This window comes from Protopterus annectens, chromosome 11.part0 (genome assembly GCF_019279795.1).
Source record: "Protopterus annectens isolate FY-2018-M chromosome 11.part0, PAN1.0, whole genome shotgun sequence".
In the NCBI taxonomy this organism is placed as follows: Eukaryota; Metazoa; Chordata; order Ceratodontiformes; family Protopteridae; genus Protopterus; species Protopterus annectens.
In genome coordinates this window covers 229,309,088-229,330,529 of record NC_056745.1, presented here as the reverse complement: position 1 = coordinate 229,330,529, position 21,442 = coordinate 229,309,088, and the positions used below count along the sequence as shown (strand labels likewise).

The following is a 21,442-nucleotide window of genomic DNA, read 5'->3' as shown; positions in this document are numbered from 1 at the left end:
CTGTTGAGGACAAGATCTGTGGCCCACACACTGGTGTAAAATGCTGTCTGTAACATCAAGTTATGGCTCACTTACACACACACACACACACACACACACACACACACACACACACACAATTGAATGCAGTGAGAATAGAAACCCTACCTATATAAGTACAGACTACAGATCACTGAACATAACACACACACCACAGCACAAGTCTGACTTTCACTGTGTCTGCCAACCCTTTATAGCTGATGACATCAGCAGTATCTGTTGAGATATGTGTTCCACCTGCTGGTGTAAAATTCTGTCTGTAATATCAAGTTACAGTTCACTCACACATTCAGTTGACTCCAGTGAGAATAGAAACCCTACCTATCCAAGTACACAAACTACAGGTTGACTTGAAGTGTCTCAGACAGCACTTTATAGCTGATGACATCAGCAGCATCTGTTGAGGAGAATATAACAGTGTCCCACCTGTTAGTATAAAATGCTCTCTTTAATATCAAGTTACAGCTCACTCACACACACACACACACACACACACACACACACACACACACACACACACACACACTTGACTACAGTGAGAATAGAACCCCACCTATCTGTACACAGACTACATAACTCAGTGCTTTACACAAGCACCACAGCACAAGGCTGACTTGGAGTGTGTCAGACAACACTTTATGGCTGATGACATCAGCAGGGTCTTCTGAGGAGACTATAACAGTGCCATAGTGCCCCACCTGCTAGTGTAAAATGTTCTCTGTAATATCAAGTTCCAGCTCTCTCTCTCACACACACACACACACACACATACACACACACACACACACACACACACACACACACACACACACACACACACACACACACACACACACACACACACACACACACACACACACACACACACACACAGTTGACTGCAGTGAGAATAGAATGCCTACCTATACAAGTGCACAAACTACGGAACACAGATGTGCATGTGCCACGGAACAAGTCTGACTTGCACAGGAGTGCAGGTGGACTTATAGTAGATTACATCAGCAGGCCCTGTGTGAAAGGACAGTTTGGGAGGCTGGTATGGAATGACTGTGTAGAGATGAACAGCTATCAAAAAAATGGCCAGCTATAGCATTGGAGAGGTAACTGTGGGATACCACTTATACTCTGCTGACTAGAGTCACACACACACCCATCTGACTGCAGTGAGACTGGAACCCCTACATATCTAAGTACACAGACTACAGATCACTAAATATAACACACACACCAGGGCACAAGTCTGATTTGCACTCTGTCTGACAACCCTTTAAAGCTGATGACATCAGTAGTATCTGTTAAGGACAAGATATGTATCCAACCTGCTGGTGTAGAATGCTGTCTGTAACATCAAGTTACAGTTCACTCACACATGCAGTTGACTGCAGTGAGAATAGAACCCCTACCTATCCAAGTACACAAACTGCAGAACTTAGTACTTTATGCAAGTGCCACAGCATAGTGTTTGACTTGAAGTGTGTCAGACAACACTTTATAGCTGATGACATCAGCAGTGTCCCACCTGCTAGTATAAAATGTTCTCTTTAATATCAAGTTACAGCTTACTCACACACACACACACACACACACACACACACACACACACACACACACACACAGTTGACTGTAGTGTGAATAAAACCCCTACCTGTCTAAGTGCACAGACTACTGAACACAGTACTTAATGCATGCACCACAGAACAAGTCTGACTTACACAGGAGTGTAGGTGGACTTATAGTAGATGTTATCAGCAGGCCCTGTGGGAGACAACACCTTGGGAGGCCAGTATGGAATGATGGAATGACTATGTAGGGATAAGCAGTTTTCCAAAAAATGGCAAGCCATGCCTTTGGAGAAGTAACTGCAGCAGAGCACTTCTATTCTGCTGACTAGAGATACACACACACAGTCAACTGAAGCAGGAACAGAACCCCTACCTATCTAAGTGCACAGACTATGGAACACAGTACTTAATACAAGTGCCATGGAACAACTCTGACTTATACAGGAGTGCAGGTGAACTTATAGTAGATGACATCAGGAGGCCCTGTGGGAGACAACAGCTTGGAAGGCCATTATAGAATGGCTGTGTAGGGATGAGCAGCTATCCAAAAAATGGCAAGCTATTCCATTGGAGCAGTAAATGCAGGATAACACTTTTATTCTGCTGATCAGAGACACACACACGCACACGCACACACACACACACACACACACACACACACACACACACACACACACACACATGCACGCGCACAGTCAACTGAAGTAAGAACAGTACCCCTATCTATCTAAGTTGCACAGACTATAGAACTCAGTACTTAATGCATGCACCACAGAACAAGTCTGACTTATACAGATGCGCAGGTGAACTTATAGTAGATGACATCAGCAGGCCATGTGAGGAACAACAGCTTGGGAGGCCTGCATAGGAACATAGGGTCATAGCGTCATATGAGGCTAACAGCCGAATAGCACTAGGCTGCTTAGAAGCCTAGTTATATAGCAACACAAGTACCCTTGCTGAGCATATATGGATGTTTGAATTTAGCAGAGCAAGGTTGTGAACACCATCAACTGCCACTGTCCACGAGGGGTCACACAACTTTATAAACTACATTTTGTCATATGTTTGATATATGTGTGGTAAATAATGAGACGCCCCAGGGTTGTAATGCTTGTGGGTGTATGGCCAACACATGGACTGAAATCAGACAGCATCATATATACAGTTCCATAGCACATTGGGCCATACCTCTCAACATTTAATAGCAAGGAATCTGGACAAAGCCATACATATTGGGTTGAAAAAGGACCAAACCTAGGGATACGTTTTACATACTGCACTTACAAACTTATACAGTTGATAGAATAACATTTTTTACATTAATGAAATTTGTCTGAAGGGTAGGAGATTTGAAATTCAAATGTCTGTCACTGTTTTCTGGCTTCAATAGTCAAATATTTTCAAATTATTTGCCAGAAAACAAACTTATTATGAAGAGCAGGACAAAACTATAATGCCAATATCAGGACATTCTACAAATAACTAAAGAGTTGAAAGGTGTGCATTGGGCAGCAGATTTGTGCTATGGTTAACTAAGTGCATGCCCATGCAAGATACAGCTGTTTGTGCGTAGTTAAGCAGTGCACATGTGAGCCGCATTGCTAATGTGTGACAGTTACTCCACACTGGGTTTTCATGATGGCCAAAAGGATTTATTGAATGTGTCCTGTTTCTATGTCAGCCTGTCTGCTTCCTTGGTGATCCAGTGTTAGCAATGTCGCATTTCATGCAAGCTACATAAGCACAGCCAAACCTGCAGTCATTTCTTTGTGCTATGCAGCACATCAGGAAAACAGTGGAATAAAAAAAGAAAAGTAGGAAAATAAATGGAAAAGGAGACATACCATAATTGAGAAAAAGCAAGGTATGACATACACACTACAAAATGATACTACACATCTGATATTTCAACATAGTTCAGGATATGAATTCTCACACCACTGCAGATTCAGAAAAATGGATGGATGCCTTAGCCCTCGTTGCCACACAAACAACTTTGCAGCGAAGAACTAAAGTCATTGTAAACACAAACAAATGTATCAGAATGTACACTGCTATGAGATCTTCAGCTGTGATTTGAACTTTTAAACCTCTTTATTATATTTGGACATAGTGCACTTACTCATCACACAACCTGTTAGGATTCTGTTTTCAATCTTCAGGTTATGTAGCGTCTGATAAGTTACTCTGGCCTGAACACTCCTCTCCTTCTCAGCCTAGGCCTATTGTCATCAGCACAAGCAGCACTGACTTCTGCTTCTAGCACAAGCAGATGTAGCATAGTTGCAGCAGTCCCTGGCATTGTTTAAGTTAAAATGTCCTTGTCTCTACTCCAATGTTATTAAAGTATTTAGGGAAACAAGAATGGACGTTACTTGGATGCTTTACAGCATGTAGGATAGCTGCACCATATTTGATTGGTTCATGAAAATGTAGTTCACCCACTTATACTGTAATTAGCAACTATTACACACACCTGCTGCTTGCTCATTATTGTGCTAGGTGCACTTCCATGCACCCCTATGTAGTTATGCATAAATAAAGTCATCATCTTCTTTCGGCTTTTCCCGTTAGAAGTCACCACAGCGGATCATCTGTTTCCATTTCTTCCTGTCCTCTGTATCTTGCTCTGTCACACCAACCACCTGCATGTCCTCTCTCACCACATCCATAAACCTTATCTTAGGCCTTCCTCTTTTCCTGTTACCTGGTAGCTTCATCCTTAGCATCTTTTCCCCAATATACTCAGCATCCCTTCTCAGCACATGTCCAAACCAATGTAATCTTACCTCGCTGACTTTGTCTCCAAACCTTCCAACCTGGGCTGACCCTCTAATATACTTATTCCTGATCCTGTCCACACTCATCACACCCAGTGCAAATCTTAATATCTTTAACTCTGCCACATCTAACTCTAACTCCTGCCTTTTTGTCAATGCCACTGTCTCCAACCCATATAACATAGCTTGGCTCACTACCCTCTTGTAGACCTTCCCTTTCACTCTTACTGGTACTCGTCTGTCACAAATCACTCCTGACGCTCTTCTCCACCCACTCAATCCTACCTGTACTCTCTTCTTCACCTCTCTTCCACACTCACCATTACTCTGAACTATTGATCCCAAGTATTTAAACTCATCCACCTTCACCACCTCTACTCCTTGCATCCTCACCATTCCTCTATCCTCCCTCTCATTCACACACATATATTCTGTCTTAGTCCTGCTGACCTTCATTCCTCTTCTCTCTAGAGCATATCTCCATATCTCCAGGGTCTCCTCCACCTGTTCCCTACTCTCACTACAGATCATAATGTCATCTGCAAACATCATAGTCCACGGGGACTCCTGTCTGATCTTATCTGTCAACCTGTCCATCACCATTGTAAATAAGAAAGGGCTCAGAGCTGATCCTTGATGTAATCCCACCTCCACCTTAAATGCATACATCACTCCCACAGCAGACCTCACCACTTTCACATTACCCTCGTACATATCCTGTACCACTCTTACATACTTCTCTGACACTCCTGACTTCCTCATACAATACCACAACTCCTCTCTAGGCACCCTGTCATATGCTTTCTCTAAGTCTACAAAACCACAATGCAATTCCTTCTGACCTTCTCTGTACTTCTCCATCAACACTCTCAGAGCAAACATCATATCTGTAGTGCTCTTTCCCGGCATGAAACCATACTGCTAATCACTAATCATCATGTCCCTTCTTAACCTGGCTTCCACTACTCTTTCCCATAACTTCATGCTGTGACTGATCAATTTAATCTCTCTGTAGTTATTACAGCTCTGCACATCACCCTTATTCTTAAAAATCAGTACCAAAACACTTTTTCTCCATTCCTCAGGCATCCTCTCACTTTCCAAGATTTCATTAAACAATCTGGTTAAAAACTCCACTGCCATTTCACCTAAACACCTCCATGCTTCCACAGGTATGTCATCTGGGCCAACAGCCTTTCCATTCTTCATCCTGTTCATAGCTGTCCTTACTTCCTCCTTACTAATCTGTTTCACTTCCTGATTCACTATCCCCACATCATCCAACCTTCTCTCCCTCTCATTCTCTTCATTCATCAACCCCTCAGAGTACTCTTTCCAAATGCTCAACACATTCTCCTCGCTTGTGAGTATGTTTCCATCATTATCCTTTATCACCTTTACCTGCTGCACATCTTTCCTAGCTCGGTCCCTCTGTCTAGCATCAATTGGTACAGGTCCTTTTCTCCCTCCTTAGTGTCCAACCTTTTATACAACTCTTCATATGCCTTATCCTTAGTCCCCACCACCTCACTCTTTGCCATGCACCTCATCTCCTTATACTCCTATCTACTTTCTTCATCTCTCTGACAATCCCACTTCTTCTTTGCCAACCTCTTTCTCTGTATACTCTCCTGTGCTTCCTCATTCCACCATCATGTCTCCTTGTCATCCTTCCTCTGTCCAGATGTCATACCAAGCACCTTTCTAGCCGTCTCCCTTACTAGCTCTGCTATAGTTACCCAGCTATTTGGTAACTCTTCACTGCCACCCAGTGCCTGTCTTAACTCATCCCTGAACTCCACCTCACAATTACCCTTTTTCAATTTCCACCACTTGATCCTTGGTGCTGCCCTCACACTCCTCCTCCTCTTCTTGATCACCAACATCATCCTACAAACCACCATCCTATGCTGCCTAACTACACTTTCCCCGGACACCACTTTACAGTCACCAATCTCCTTCAAACTGGCCCTCCTACATAAGATATAATCCACCTGTGTGCATCTTTCTCCACTCTTGTATGTCACCCTATGCTCCTCCCTCTTGTTAAAATACATATTCACCACAGCCATGTCCATCCTTTTTGCAAAATCCACTACCATCTGACCTTCTGCATTCCTTTGTTTAACACCATACCTATCCATCACTTCCTCATCCCCTCTGTTCCCCTCACCAACATGCCCATTGAAATCTGCTCCAATCACCACTCTCTCACCCTTGGGTACAGTCATAACCACTTCATCCAACTCACTCCAAAATTTTTCTTTCTCATCCATCGCACACCCATCTTGTGGAACATATGCACTAACAACATGCATCATTACACCATCAATTTCCAGCTTCATAAATGTCACTCTATCCGACACCCTTTTCACCTCCAAAACACTCTTAGCATACTCTTCCTTCAGGATAACTCCTATGCCATTTCTCCTCCCATCCACACCACGATAAAACAATTTGAACCCACCTCCAATACACCTAGCCTTACTCCCCTTCCATCTGGTCTCTTGCACACATAATATACCAACCTTCCTTCTGTCCATCATATCGGCTAGCTCTCTCCCTATACCAGTCATACTGCCAACATTCAAGGTTCTGACCCTCACTACCACAGTCCTAGCCTTTCTCCTCTCTTCCTGCCTTTGGCCATGCCTTCCACCTCTTCTCCTCCTTCGGCCAGCAGTATCCCAATTTCCACCAGCACCCTGTTGGCTAACAGTACTGGTGTCGGTCATTGTTAACCCGGGCCTCGACCAATCTGGTATGTAAATATTTACTGCTGTCCGCATGAATAATTTGGCAAAGTTTTACGCTGGATGCCCTTCCTGATGCAACCCTCCCCATTTATCCGGGCTTGGGACCGGCACAAAGAAATGCACTGGCATGTGCATCCCCAGTAGCTGGGTTAGTTATGCATAAATAAAGTAAGTGTGACAAAATTGTAATTACTTTATCCATTCCCGTGATATCACACAAACGTTCAGTATAAAAAGGAATTCTTACCCACCCTGTACTCAAGCCTACGACCTTCTGCACTCTAATTTTACAGATACACATGGTGCCACATGATTATTTACAAGACAAGCACAGCAAAAGCTGCCATTCATTCATTCCTCCATTGCACAATGGTGCCCAATATACAAAAATTATTCGAAACAGACAGAGAAGACACATTTTACAACAAAATTCTGAGGATGACATACGACCTGTGATTTATTCATAGCTTACATGCACCTTTACCCCCCACAGACCGACTTGTACAACTTTGAAAGTGTAACCTGACACACACACACACACACACACACACACACACACACACACACACACACACACACACCCGATGTCATCACTCACTGTTGAAATCCATTGAAAACAAAACCACGGTGAAAGTGCCTACACAAATTGAACATCCTTACAGGGTTACTCTTTTTTGGGACTCAGTAATACCAATGAGTTTTTACCTCATTTGCATCTTCACCTTGTTGAGAGCCTGGAATCTACACAATTAGTAGCCATGTCAGTGGACAAACTGCACAGGAGCACAATAACACAAGGGGGGCTATTCCTTTGCCCATATATCTGCTACATACTACATAGGCTTACAGTACAATATAATAGTCTATTTCAGGATGCCCAAACATTGTAGCAGCTTACATTATGTACAATTACATTTTCTTTTGGCGGTGGGGGAGCAAAGGTGCATTTATGTCATGGTCCTTACAGATGTATTTTTATTTTGTAACTGTGATATTCTAGCATCCACATTGTGTAATTAGGTCATAATATACATAGGGTTACATGTTGAGGTCTGTTCTGTACAAAATTTAAGAGTTTTTACTTGCTCTTGCTTCCATGTAGACTCCTTTCTGTGGCTGTATTTGGAAAGTTTCCAAATACACGGCCAGCACAAACACAGAGTCAACATGGTTCCTTTAAAAGCTGTTGAATCATTCCACCGTGTTGATTTACTTCATTAGCATAAAATTCAGCTACTTATGTTGTAATTTGCATGCCACAGAAGTTTCTGTATTTGCACATGAGGTGTGCTGCTGCACAGAGTTTACTGAATCTAAAGCGTGTCATGCCCATATGTGCATTGCCCCTCTATATGCACATGGTAAAAATTATCATGTGGGCTTTCATGAATACCCCCCCCCACAAAGTGATCAAGCAAGAAGTTCTTAAAATTCCCCTCATACATAAGAGACAGTTGGCATTTTCTCTGCATTTTCAGAGAAATGAAGTTGGAAAAGGAATTTTCTTTAGCTGCTATAGATGTAATCACATTGTATAGCTCCATACCCACAGAGAAGGGCATTGAAATAGTAAGGCAGCGCTTATATAATATTACCAGGTTACTAGCTAGAGGAAAATAAACATTTTGCACCTTGGCAGGGTTGATGTTAGAAAAAATATTTATTGTTAAGTTATTTCAACAAACCTGTGAAATGGCTATGGCTTAAAATATAACTCCATGATATGCCAATTTTGTTAAGACAAAATGGGAGGTGAACTCAGTAAGGGAATGCACTTTTAGTGAACATATATTTTACAAGCATTTTATTGGCAATATTTCTATCTTGTGAAAGGGGGTGAAAAGAAGTTTAATGAATTTGTAATTTATTTGAATACAACAACATTTTTTAAGGTTTACATCTAAGTTGTCATAAAGAAGATTTTTTTTTTTTTTTTTTTTTTTTTTTTTTTTTTTTAAGATACAGTTGTACAGGTTTGTGAAAACAAAAATAAACTTGAATCAAGTATATATGCAGGAAGCCAGTGTTCACTAACATGTATCTACATAGGAACAATGCACATCCGGGAGCCCCAAAGAAATGCATAATTAAATAGTGGCAATAAGGATATCCTGGCTAACAAGTGTTGATACTCTTTTTACAGAGGAATAATCCAAGATAGAGAATTGTTTTAAGAGCAAGGATATTATCTAACTTATGTAAAGGAAAAATTAGAGGAGATCAGAGTAAAAAGGCAACGTTTTTATGGTCCCATTTTATGAGAAGACAAAAAAGATGATCAAAGCTATATGAAAATTAACCAAGATAAAGATTATTCCTTACATTTTCCTATTAGATATAGTACAGATTCAGGGAATTTGAAATAAATAATTAAGACAAATTAGAAAATTATATGGAGCAACCAAGAATTAAGTGGAATTTTAGGTATCAACCCATGTTTTTCAGATAAAAAGTAGAAATATTAAAGAAATATTGGAAAATGGAAGGTAGTTAAGTACAAAAAGAGTTATGCCACCTGTTCTTGTATGGAATATCAATAATGTATATTCATTAATAACTGTAAGAACATTATGTTGTAGTGAAGGAAAATTACTTTTTTCCCCAGGAGGATGATAGACATGTGGCTTGGAAACAGTGATTTATCTTACATCCCTTTATACCAGTGAGGCTTTCTACTTAGGAAAGACCACTAGAAAGATAGCAGTCAGAATAGGAGAACAGTTGAATAGTGACTGCTAATGTTTTAAGTAAAAATGCTGTGGTATGCAATGGTTCCAAAAATGTTCTTTTTAATATTTTTAGAATCTGTAAATGAGATACCAAGATACCACAAGGGGGATAGGTAGATTTTTTCTCTTTTTTAGGGGACAGTGTGAATGCAGTTCCCCACTACCATAAATTATGCAGTCGAGTTTCCTGCATTTGTGGAAATCACAGGTGTCAGCCCAACAGACGTGCAATGGAAGAGCCTCAGCCTGAGGAAACCACCTTCTTGAATGTGATGTTGCCCCTGCCAGGTAAGAGTCCCTCTCTCTCTCTCTCTCTCTCTCTCTCGGAATATAGAGAATTATCATGGTAAATGAGATTAAATGCTTATTCTCCATCTTGGCTGAATGAGAGTTTGAATATAAAGTGTCTGTTTAAATGAAATGTGATGAAATGAAAAGCAATTGGTGAAATAATGTTATGGGTGTGGTTGTTTTACATCTTAAAAGTGAGTACATTTTGTGAGATTATATGTTCTAAAGAAGTCTGTAAAACTAAAACATGAAAGTGATTAACATAATTAAGAAGGCTGGTGTGCCCACTTTTATATGATGGTTCATTATTTGTTTGGGTGTAAAACTCACCCATACCTGATAACTGTAAGAAAAGTATAGAAGATCAGAATTAGTCCATTAGCAACTATCTTTTACTGACGCTGGTGCAGTTTTTGAAAAATGTAAAAGGTACAGTGGTACAGTTGAATTGCACCCCCTTTTTCATTATTTTTTTTAACCTCTGTTTTTTGTCAGCATTTGTTTATAGATGACATGTTAACTGCTACAACAATTTTGATGATTACATGTTGTTGATGTGGCAATAAGAGAGAACACACTACAAAGTATAGTTTTGTACCTACCATAAATGTAGATGTCCGATAGGTATGCATCTGCAGTCATCACATATGGGTTGTCCTGCCTCAGGCAGCCCTTCGGCCGGCCGGATTCCAAAGTCTGGGTCTGGCCTCGGCTGATGTCGCACTTTCCCCGACGTCAGAGCGTCTGGGGTATAAAAGCATCAGCTGATGCCATCTTCCTCAGTTTTTCTTGCCCCAGATGCCAGGTGCCCTCTAGGAAGGCTAAATTTGGAGAAATTAAATAAAGTTCCAAACATTTGCAAAAATATATATATATATATATATATATACATGTATATACAAACAAATACACCATAATAGATTCCCCCAGCTAGCTAATAGAGAGGTAAGCACCCTAGGAATACCACAGAGGGGAAGGAGGGAGGGTAAACCTGACTGCAGATGCATACCTATTGGACATCTACATTTATGGTAGGTACAAAACTGTACTATGTCCTTCAAGGATGCATCTGCAGTCATCACATATGGGTAGAATACCATAGCCAATCTGAGGGTGGAGGTACTAAGTAAAGGATGGTGTAGTTAAGATACCCTGCAGGACTGCCGTAGCAAAACCTGCTCTGGATCTGGAGTATAAAGGTAAATTGTAATGCTTGGCAAATGTATGCACAGAGCTCCATGTAGCAGCTTCTAAAATGTCTTTGGTAGCCACCCCTCTTAGGAAGGCTGTGGTGGTGGCTGTGGCTCTCGTGGAATGAGGTCTAATGTTAGCTGGCACAGTTTTTCCATGAAAGGAGTAACAAAAACGAATGCAATTTCCTATCCATTTTGAAACTGTCTGTTTGGAAATTGCTTTTCCTTGTACGCCAGCATATGCTACAAACAACTGGTCAGTCTTTCTGTAACTTTTAGTTCTGTCCAAGTAGTAGCAGTTGTCTGTGTATGTCCAGGGTGTGCAGAAGTCTCTCCCCTTTATTTTGTGGTTGTGGGAAGAATGTAGGCAAGTGAATAGCTTGGTTCAAAGATACCCTGGATACCACCTTTGGCATGAATGTAGGATTGGTCCTCAAAGAAACTCTGTCCTGATGAAAGATAAGAAATGGCTGCACTGCCATTAAAGCTTGTAGCTCAGATACTCTTCTTGCTGAAGTTATGGCCAGAAGGAAGGCAGTTTTCCAAGATAAAAACTGTAGATCTGCCGATGCTGCTGGTTCAAAGGGAGGAAGTGTTAGTTTTTCCAACACGAAATTCAGGTCCCAAGTAGGTAGAGGTGGTTTCCTTGGAGGATTAATGTTTTTGATTCCTCTTAGAAATTGTCTTAGGAGAGGATGAGAGAAGACAGGTGGATTAACATTGTATTCTGCTGAGATTGCTGAGGCATGTATATTAATGGAAGAATAAGACAGGCCATTGTGGAACAATTCTGCCAAATATTCCAGTATATGTGCCATGTTCATCACTGTCACATCTAGGCCCTTTGCTGTGTTCCAGGTGTGAACTCTTTTCCATTTTGCTGAATATGCCTTCCTTGTGGAAGGGAAGCTTCCATAATAATATCCTTCACTCTCTGGGATAGGTTATCCTCAGGAGGAGTCATGGTATTCTCCAGGCAGTCAGCTGCAAGGTTTTCAGGTTGGAGTGCAGGGTCCTGAATTTGTGCTGCGTCAGTAGGAGTGGCCATAGGGGGAGAGGCCATGGTTTCGTCTGTGACATGCTCTTTAACAGTGGGTACCAGTGCTGCCTTGGCCAGTTTGGAGCTATCATAATTACTCTGGGCTGCTCTGTCCTGATCTTCAGTAGTACCTTGGTCATTAATGGGAGAGGTGGGAAAGCACACACTGTTAGAGTTTTCCAGCTGAAAGAGAGAGCGTCCACTTTCCATGCTTGTGGGTGGTATGTCCTTGAGCAGAATTTCTTCAGTTGATGATTGAGGGGGCAAGCGAACAGATCTATTTCCGGCCTTCCCCATGATTGTGTGATGAGTAAGAAGATGTCTGGGTGCAGCATCCATTCGTGTGCATCCATGGTAGTTCTGCTTAAGCTGTCTGCCAGTGTATTGTCTTTCCCTGGCACGAACTGGGACTGTAGCTGTATGTTGAGTTTCAAAGCAAGTTCCCATAGATTCATTGTCAGTCTGCAAAGATGGTAGGAATGGGTGCTTCTTTGCTTGTTTATGTACCACATAACTGTGGTGCTGTCTGTCCTTATGAGCAGGTGGCCTTGTTGAAGGAAAGGTTTGAAGGCCTCGATTGCGTGTATCACTGCCAGCATTTCTTTTTGGTTTATGTGCATGCGCAGCTCTCTTTGTGACCATAGCCCTTGGATACATCTGCCCTCCATGTGTGCTCCCCAACCTTGGTCTGAAGCGTCCGTGGTGATGGTTTGGTTGGCTCTTGGCTTGCTGAAGGGCAACCCACTGTTCGACTGGCAGGCTTGAGCCCACCACAGAAATTCCTTTTGAAGGCAAGGAATGAGTGGGATCAGGGTTTCTAAGCTGTGACTGTGCTGTGTCCATAAACTTCTTAGGTACCATTGTAATTTTCTCATATGCAGTCTTGCTTGCGGAATCAGAAGAATGCAAGATGCCATGTAACCCAGGGCCTGCAGGATTTTCCTTGCAGTCAGCTGAGTTTGTCTTGTCAGATTCTGGAAGTAAACTGGTAGTTGTTTTTGTTTTTCTTCTGTGAGAAAGGCCATTTGGGTGGTTGTGTCTAGATCCGCACCCAGAAAAGTTATTCTTTGGGATAGAACCAGTCTTGATTTGTGGATGTTGACTGTATATCCCAAGGCCTGTAGCAGGTGGATGGCATAGCCCAAGTCCTTTAACAAAGTTTGCTTGTTGTCCGCTTGTATTAGGCAGTCGTCCAGATATGGGTAGATTTGAATCCCCTGAAGTCTGCAGTGTGCAATTACTGATGCCAGGCATTTTGTGAATACTCTGGGCACAGTAGATAAGCCAAAGGGTAATGCTGAGAATTGATAATGCTCTGACCCTGCAAGAAATCTGAGATGTCTTCTGCAGCTTTGTCGAATAGGTACATGCAGGTATGCCTCCTTGAGGTCTAGAGTCACCAGCCAAGACCCCTTGCCCAGCATGGGAAGGAGTTGCTGTAGAGTCAGCATTTTGAATTTTGGCACAATGAGGTAAGTATTCAGTGCGGACAAGTCGAGAATAGGCCTCCATTGATTTTCTTTTCTTGGAACAAGGAATAATCTGGAGTAAAATCCCTGGCCTTGTTCTGAAAGAGGTACCTTTTCTATGGCTTCATTTGCATTAAGTTGGTAATTTGCTTCAAAGCCTCTGCCCTCTGATTTGGTGGCAGGTCTGGCATGCCTTTTCTTTTGGGCAATGAGTGGAAGTGGAACCTGTATCCTTTGTCTATTATTTGCAGTGTCCATGTGTCTCTTGTAATGCTGTGCCAATTTTTTGAGAATAAAGAAAGTTTTCCGCCCAAAGGTGCTTCTAATTGAGCCCTGGTCGGCGGAGTCAAAATAAAGTCATTGAGTCTGTCCTGGTGTAGCAGTTGTATTTCCTGCACTACCTCTCTGGTTGGGAGGCTGCCACTGACGGCCTCTGTAGGAGCCTCTAGCTTGCCCTCTGCCTCTGGCACACCTATTCCTGCCTCTTTGAGATCTGTCTGAGTCCGGAAAGGACCAATTCTTAGTAGGCCAATTTCTGCTGAATCTCGGTGGTTGGACTTGCAGAAAGTCTTTAACTGTTTGCACAGATTTTGCCTTTTCTTCAAATTTCTTTAAAACCTCTTGAGCCGTGGAACCAAATAATTTTTGCTTTTCCATAGGAGCATCCAAAAGCTTAGCTTTAACATGGTCTGGCAGAGATTGTTCCTTCAGCCAGGCATGCCTACGTATAACTGCACCTGTCATAGCTGATCTACATGAAGCTTCCAATGCATCATAACCACACTGCAAGAAATGGTTACTAACCTGCTGGGAGTTATGCACCAGATCCTGAAGGGATTTGCGATCAAGGGGTTCAGAAGAGGACAGTTTCTTATGCAATTCATCCAGTAAATACTCTTGGTACTGTATCATATAAAATTGACAATTTAATGCCCTCATGGAAAGAGTTGCAGAAGTATACACTTTCTTACCCCATCTCTCTAATGCTCTGGACTCCCTTTCAGAGGGTAGAGGATTTTTAGCAGTGGCAGCTGCAACCCCTTTTGGGCCCTGGGAAATAGTTTCTGGATCAGCAGAGTGGGCCTTGTACAGGTGTAGATGTGAGTCCGGGACCCTGTAGTACCTATCAGGTTTGGCAGGAGCCGGAGGGAGAGAGTCAGGGGCAGTGCTAACATCAGAGTACACATCATCAATGACATTCAAAACAGGAGGTATAGCTAAGGGCCTATGCTGAGGTAAATGTAAAAAGGTCCTTAATCTCTTTCTGGAATCAGAGAATTCCTGACCCTGCCATTGAAAATGTTCTCTCATAGAGTGTAATGTCTCTCCAAAGGAAAACTCTTCAGGAGGGGAGGCCGAGGGAATAGATTCTTTAGCATCAGAATCCTCGTAGGCCGAATAAGCCTCCTCCTGGTGGTCTGACAGAGCAGAGCCATCCGTGGACTCATCTGAGGACTGGGGATCAGAGGGCTCAACCCTGGGCCTTTGTCTGGAGGTGGTTGAGAGCCCCTGTCCGGATGAGGTTGGGAACCTCTAATTAATGAGATCAGATCCTCTGCTAGGGTAAGAATCTGAGAGCTAGTAGAAGGTCTCTGAGAGGGAACCTTGGGAGGCAAAGCCTTAGAAAGTTTAGCAGCTTTAGCCCTGGAGAAAGCCTTAATGGACATGGAAGCAGGGGGTCTGGCTGCACCACGTGCAGGAGTAGACTTATCTAAAGGAATGGTGTCGGAAGGTTCCTGGACACCGGTTTCAGTAGGTAATTCAAAGACCGACACGGCCGGGGCCTCCGGGGCCGAGGTAGTCGGTTGTGTGGTTTCGGTAATAGGAAGTACCAAGGACTTGGTTTCCGCCGAGACCGAGACACTCGCGGTAGGCCCGACCGTGGTTTCAGCCGAAACCGCGGTCCACGTGTGTCGGTCCTTGTCCTTCCGTTTTTTAACTAAATGCGAAGTCGGAGTCTCCGACGGCATCTTATAAGCAAAACTAGCCCCAAAAAACTCCTCTGCAAACTCCGACCGACGTCTAAGAGTTCGTCGGTTGAAGGAAGCACAGGCAGAGCAGGCCGAGACGTCGTGGTCTGGGCCTAGGCAGGGGAGGCAGTAAGAGTGGAAATCCTGATGAGGTATTTGTTTCCCACAAGTTAAACAATTATTAACTTTATCTGACATCGGCTGAGGCAAGAAAGAGTCCCCAGCGACGGGCAGCTTTTTCGAAGTCTTCGGTAGCTGAATCACAGGAGCTGGCCGACCGGCACTTGCGAACTGCTTCTGCTTCGAGGACAACGTGGCAAGAAAGACTGAGGAAGATGGCGTCGGCTGATGCTTTTATACCCCAGACGCTCCGACGTCGGGGAAAGTGCGACATCAGCCGAGGCCAGACCCAGACTTTGGAATCCGGCCGACCGAAGGGCTGCCTGAGGCAGGACAACCCATATGTGACGACTGCAGATGTATCCTTGAAGGACATCCTTAAAATACTATAGAAATGAAACAAGCATCTGTTAACCGTGCTTTGAATTTCTGATTATTTTATAACTGTTACACTACACTGTTAATCTTTTTAATTAATGTAATGCTTTGAAGGATAACCATTTGAAATGTAGGGACCTGCTAAGAGTCCCAAAACATGGAGATTGAATGGCCAAAAGAATGGACTCATATATATATATATATATATATATATATATATATATATATATATAAACAGTCAAAGATGGCCATTTACTGGAATATTCCATTTTCTTTGAGGTGTGGTGATCTCAGAGTTGGTCTATAAAAGTTTCGGGGGGGGGGGGTGCTAGAAGTTTGACCCCCCCCCCACATCAAAGGATGCATGTGTGCTTTCCCCTGCAAAAAGAAGTTTAAAGTAAAGAGTGATGTTCAAGATTTGGTCTTCTTCTGGATTTTCGATCCTTTTTTTTTTGGTTTCCCACCACTCTGTAGTTAGAGTGCTGACATCTCAATAGGAAGCCTGCTTGGAGTTCTGATTTGAAAGATTGATATATATGGCTTCCATTAACCCTTTAACATAGTTCTACAAACAACTTGTTATAATCTGTGCTTGATTTTAATATTTTAGCACTTATACTAAAGCTGTACATACTGTATATATACAGTGGATATAAAAAGTTTACACACCCATGTTAAAATGCCAGGTTTTTGTGATATAAAAAAATGTAACCATAATAAATCATTTCAAAACTTTTCCCACCTTTAATGTGAGCTATAACCTGCACGGGTCTATATTAAATAAGCGAACACTTATTCGTCAACCCTAGTTCAGCGAACGCTGAAAATGCTGAACACTCGAAACAGCAAACTCCCAAAACCGGCCCAGCAATTTTTTTTCCCTGAGAAAGAATTTGCTGTTCCGGGGGTTCGGGATTTTCAGCGTTTGCTGAAATAGGGTCAATGAATCAGCATTTGCGTTTTTAAGCATTCGCTGATTCAGTATAGACCCACCTGTACAATTCAATTGAAAAACAAACAAATCTGTTAGGGGAAAAAATATAAAAAATAAAAAACGTACAATTAGCTGGTTGTGTAAGTGCGCACCTTTTGATTTAATTACAGCATTCAGTCTTCTTGGGTACACACCTGCCATCAATTAAAGAGACTCTGATTAACCCCAAATAAAGTTCAGCTGTCCTAGTAGGATCTTCCTGACATTTACTCAGTTGCCTGCTACAGCAAAAGCCATGGTTCGCAGAGAGCTTACAATGCATCAAAGGGATCTCATTGTTGAAAGTTATCAGCCAGGAGAGGGGTACAAAAAAAATTTCCACAGCACCAGATATACCATGGAACACAGTGAAGACAGTCATCAAAAAGTGGATAAAATATGGGACAACAGTGACATTGCAAAGAACTGGACGTCCTTCCAAAATTGATGAAAAGACAAGATGAAAACTGGTGAGAGAGGCTGCCAAGAGACCTACAGCAACATTGAAGGAGCTGCAAGAATTTCTGGAAAGTACTGGTTGTGTACTGCATGTGACAACAGTCTCCCATATTCTCCATATGTCTGGGCTATGGAGTAGGGTTGCAAGATGGAAGCCTTTTCTTACACAGAAAAACATCCAGGCCCGGCTAAAATTTGCAAAACAATACATCATGTCTCCCAAAAGCATGTGGGAAAATGTGTTATGGTCTGATGAGACCATGGTTGAACTTTCTGGCCAAAATTCCAAAAGGTATGTTTGGTGCAAAAATAACACTTTGCATCACCAAAAGAACACCATCCCCACGGTGAAGCATGGTGGTGGCAGTATCATTCTTTGGGGTTGCTTTTCTTCAGCTGGAACTGGGGCTTTAGCCAAGGTGGAGAGAATTATGAATAGTTCCATATACCAATCACTTTTGGCCCAAAACCATCAGGCATCTGCTAGAAAGATGAAGATGAAGAGGAATTTCACCTTTCAACATGACAATGACCCCAAGCATACATCCAAATCAACAAAAGAATGGCTTCACCAGAAGAAAATTAAAGTTTTGGAATGGCCCAGCCAGATCTCAGACCAGAATCCAATAGAAAATCTGTGGGGTGACTTGAAGAGCACTGTGCACAAGAGATGACCTCGCAATTTGACAGATTTGGAGTGCTTTTGCAAGGAAGAGTGGGCAAATATTGCCAAGTCAAGATGTGCCATGCTGATAGACTCCTACCCAAGAAGACTGAATGTTGTAATTAAATCAAAAGGTGCTTCAACAAAGTATTAGTTTATGGATGTGCACACTTATGCAACCAACTTATTGTATGTTTTTTTTTATATTTTTTCCCCTAACAGATTTGTTTGTTTTTCAATTGATTTGTACAGGTTATAGGTCACATTAAAGGTGGGAAAAGTTTTGAAATGATTTATTGTGGTCTCATTTTTTTATATCACAAAAACCTGGCATTTTAACAAGGGAGTGTACACTTTTTTATATCCACTGTAAATATAGCAAAGGAGATAAATTAACTGGAGGTCAGATCTTTAGGAAAGGGAAGGGGCAATTTACATAAAAATAAATGGAAATTGTGGAAACAGTACATGCAGAATAATGTTCAGGGGGAGGTGTGAGGTTTAAGGAAAGGCAGGAATTGAGCAATATATATAATGTTATAATGAATAGTCTTCTTCTTCTTCTTTCGGCTTTTCCCGGTTATGGGTTGCCACAGTGGATCATCTGTCAGCTCATGATTGGCAGTGGAGTTTTATGGTGTCAAGTTGCCAGCCCGGCACCCAACCTTCCACAGAAGGCACACACGCACACACTCACACCTAGGGCCAATTTAGAGTGTCCAATCCACCTACTGCATGTCTTTGGGAGGAAACCGGAGCACCCGGAGGAAACCCACGCGACCACAGGGAGGACCTGCAGACTCCGCACAGAAGGCAGCCCAGTGGGGAATTGAACCACGGAACCTCTTGTTGTGAGGCGGCAAAGCTAACCGCTGCACCACCGTGGCTGCTCTATAATGTTAGAATGAATAGTAATTGTTAAAAAAATTAAGACATATAATTAATGTATAATGCATGAAATATGTTAATAAGGTTTGTTTTCTTTTCTTTCAGCTCAGAATTTGTAGTTTATTGGCCATTTTGGGCTAATTTCTATCCCTTTCATCTTTCTGTTATAAAAAACACATTTGCGAGTTTTTTGCACTTGTATCAGCTCAGCAAAATCCTGCCCAGGTGTCCTGCAGAGTCCTACAGCAGCAGAAGGAGAAAAGAGAGACTTTGGATTGATTAAGTGCTTTTTTGGCTTGTTTCTTACTAGTTATTGCTAATTCCGCCTAAACGCTCATTTTCTAGCATTTATTGATACTTAAAAAGCTTATTTCAGCTGTTTACTGTACTTACTGTTTTCACTTTTAAAATAATTTTCGTGAGCATTTAAACTGTTTTAACTGTTGTAGAGTGTGATAGCCATTTTACTGAGCTTTAAAGTGCTTATTTTGTTGTATATGCCTTAACTTCTTGAAAAAACAAAAAAAAACAAAAAAAATATATCTATATTTGTTTCCCACATTTCTGAATCTAGTAGAGTCCAGTTTTCAGAGTTTGCTGAATCCAGGGCTGTATTGCAGTTTCTATGTTGCCCATACCTTACTAGGATAGAAGGAAGTTTCTCTGTTCACCAGTGAGAGTGGGGAGCTTTGAGCTGACTATCTGTCCCTGGAAGAGTGGTTTTCAGCTTAGAATCTGTAGTTTATTGGCCATTTTGAGCTAATTTCTATCCCTTTCATCTTTCTGTTATAAAAACCCCATTTGCGCAGTTTTGCACACAGCGAAGCGCCGGTTAGCTAGGGTTAACTATCCCTGGCTCCACAAAGTCTGCTCTTCAGTTTTTCCCTTATAACTAGTCAGTCTTTCAGCCTAAGTACTCAGACCCGCATCTTCTAGCCCAACACTTCTTCTAAATCTGCTGTAGCACTAAATAACCCCCAGCATTCAACCCCCTCACTTGCCAGGAGGGAATAGTCTATATACTTTCCTACTGGACAAAAGAAAACAGTCTTTACTACTTCCCCACCTAACAAAAGAAAACAGTCTTTACTACTTACTCAGGCATGTCCAAAGGACAGCTCCTGGTGTACTCTCCAGTCTACCTGATGAACCTGGGCATTGTGAGGCAATGTTACAACTGCCTCATGTACATAGACAACCCTCTCCTCCTACCACCAAACACTAATACCTGTGAGAGATGCACTTATACAGCCAATCTAGAGGCAAAGCTCTCTCCAACCAAGACTGGAACAGACAGTCAAGAGGAGAAGGTAAAACCTCACAGCACCACCTCCAAAACCCACACATAGAAACACCAATATATATATATATATATATATATATATATATATATATATATATATATATATATATATACGGAGGCTCTGAATAAAAATCTAAATTTGCCTAGGCAACAGAGACCTCCAAAGCAGACACACAAGCAACCTCCTCCCACCAACACATCCCAAACAACACATAGCCCACAAACTCGGTGTGCCACACAACCACAGCCCAATAAGACAAAACAACATATGCAACACACTAGTCACAGGTGACTCTATAGTCAGGCACACTGCCGTCCCAATCACCAGGCTGGACAAAGAGAAGGTTGCTGTCAGCTGCTTGTCGGGTGCCAGAATCTGCCACATAATGCATGCACTCAGGTCACTATAAAGCAAGTACAAATATGACTGTCATTGTCCATGTTGGTGTGAATGACCTGAGATGTACTTCCCTGGACTACATGAAAAGAGACATGGAAGAGCTCTCTAATCTTGTAGCCCATACAGGTATGACCCTAGCTCTGAGTAGCATCCTGCCTTCACCAAGAATGATACCACAGTACAAGGATAAAATGATCACCTTCAACAATTGGCTAAGCTTCTGGTGTAATTCAAAGGGGATCCAGTATCTGTCTGCTTGGAATGACATGCTTGACAGGCCACAATGCTTCACCAAAGATGGCCTGCACCTGTCACCTCTGGGATTCCGGATATTGGCCAAGGCTCTTGCCACCCTCATAGTGACTTTTTTAGGCAAGGCTCAAAAGACAAACCCACCACCATAAGAACTACAAGTGACAAAAAACT

The 21,442-nt window shown here is 42.2% G+C and overlaps 1 protein-coding gene and 1 non-coding gene across 2 annotated transcripts in view; both read right to left on the bottom strand.

The window, feature by feature from the left end:
- LOC122814927 (histidine-rich glycoprotein-like) overlaps window positions 1–21,442 on the bottom strand; it is a 117,421-nt gene that overhangs the window by 55,836 nt on the left and 40,143 nt on the right. The gene's annotated exons all lie outside the window — the stretch shown is intronic.
- LOC122816053 lies at window positions 10,002–10,165 on the bottom strand. Its single transcript, XR_006367053.1, has one exon. It is a non-coding gene; the product is annotated as a U1 spliceosomal RNA (small nuclear RNA).